Genomic DNA, 2,124 nt, shown 5'->3' with positions numbered 1-2,124 from the left:
TTGTTGTCTTCTCTTTCCGAATTCTCTTTTATCTGTTGGGCACTTTTATTGGGCTTATATTGATAAATGTCTTGTGTATATTCGTGTTCTGTTCCTTCTGTGCCATGTCTTGCCATGTTTTATTTTATGCTGTTCAGTTAGTGCCTCCACGACAGTTGGCAGAACATGATAGTGAGCCACATAATCAATCACTCTGAGAAGAGACTCCATCCACAAACATATTAAAGAAGCAGATAAAGAATGATTTTTGAAAAGGGGAGAAAGGAAAGAAAAGAGAAAAACTAAAAATCGGAAAGAAGAAAAATGGGAGGAATAAAAGAAAAGTGAGGAAGAAAAGCTACAAGAAAGTAAAAATAAGATAAAATAAAAATAAAAACTAATTAAAAATTTAAAATAATAAACAATAAAAAATAAAAAGTGAAGTGTCGTTCACTTCAGCTGAGTTTGATGCCCTATGGGAACTGGTTTAGTACCTAACTCTTCTGTGCTCTGATAATTCTAGGCTTCCTGCTAGGTACTTTGGTGCTGGCCACTGTCAGGCACTGTCTTTTGGCTTTTAGCACCCTGCTTGAAGCTCCAAGCAACCCACAGATCCTCTGTTTTTGTCTGTCTCCAACAGGCCTTGGCTGCAAGCAGATGGGGCCAATCTGCCCTCTTTGCCTGTCTGTCAGCTGTCAGTCTTAATTACTCAAACATTTGTTTCTGACAGGAGTTGGTGCTGTTTCACTTTCAGGAAATAAGATGGGTTTTTGCTTTTTTTTTTCCTTGCCCAGAGCTACTCCTCTGTGAGTGACCCAATATATTACTCTGGCCTTGGTTGGTCAGAGATCCTTGTATGGAGACCAATAGGGTTGACTGGAAACCTGGAGTTTTTATCATTCTGGTTCCCAGAATAGTGGCATGGACTGGCCCCTATTCTAATTCAGTCCCTAAAGGCTCATTGGGACTATTCAGAACTGTAATCTTGGCCTCTGCCTTTGTTTCTTCTGTAAAGCTCAAATTTCAGGGTGTGGCAGGCTGATTCACCTGCCTTGAGCCTACTAGAAAGGGTTAGCTCTTCTAGGGATAAATGCCCACTTAGGTTTGGAAGCTTAAGAATGTCCCTATGCATGACTCCTGGCCACGTCTCCCTGCTCTGCTTCCCACCCCAGCCTCTCCTCAGGCATCTCAAGTCTCTGATTTTCTCCCTGCACCAAATTCTCAGGTGAGTGTTTGCAACTGAAAAGTTCTGTGCTCTGGGTTTAGTGAACAAAAGCAAAGAAAAATAAAAACAAAAGTAACAAGGAAACTGCTGGTTTCTCCCCTCGAGCACTATGCTGCTCTGGCCGTCTTTTGCAGTGCAGCCAGTATACCTGTGGCTTTTACTTTTCACAGTTGGATGTTAATCCTGTTACCAAGGGATGCGACTTTGGTGCAACTCAGTTTCTTCCTCACCCTCTTGGCCTGCTGGCCAGCCACCCCTCTCAAGGCTATGTTCCTGATCCTACTGATCTCCAACTGTCCTTTGACCTTCCTTGTTATAAATTGTCTCATGAACTGTGTCTAATTTATTAATTCTGGGTGGATTTTCTCTGATTTAGTTGTATTTCCAGTCTAGCCCCAGGGACAAGGTGCATGACACATCTGCTTATTTGGCCGCCATTTTTTCCTTACCCAACACTATTCTATTTTAAATATTCACCCACATACTACTAGTTTCAACTCTCCAAACTCACATTAATCAGAACAACTCTTAATTTACTTCCTAAACGTATTGGGATTCTAACATGTAATTTTCCTAAAAGGGGTCTATGACTTGAACAATTTGAAAACCATAGACTTGGTTAAATTTTTTTTAAAAAAATTTATTGTTGAGAGTATTAGATGTCTTCCTCCATTCTCTTCCCTACCCCACTGTCCTCCTACACTTGGATCCTGCTCTGCCCCAGGTATTCACAACCTATTGTCTGTGTCCACAGGTAATGCATATATGCATAAAAGTTCTTTGGTTAATCTCTTTCCACCAACCTCTCCCATCTTCCCACTGAGATTCATCAGTCTGTTATATGTTTCTATGCCTCTGGTTCTGTTTTATTAATCAATTTATTTTGTTCATTAGATTCCTTGTTCTTTTATTTTGATTTT

Source organism: Pipistrellus hanaki (genome assembly GCF_964339955.1).
Source record: "Pipistrellus hanaki genome assembly, chromosome: X".
Taxonomy (NCBI): domain Eukaryota; kingdom Metazoa; phylum Chordata; class Mammalia; order Chiroptera; family Vespertilionidae; genus Pipistrellus; species Pipistrellus hanaki.
This window is presented reverse-complemented; position numbering follows the sequence as displayed.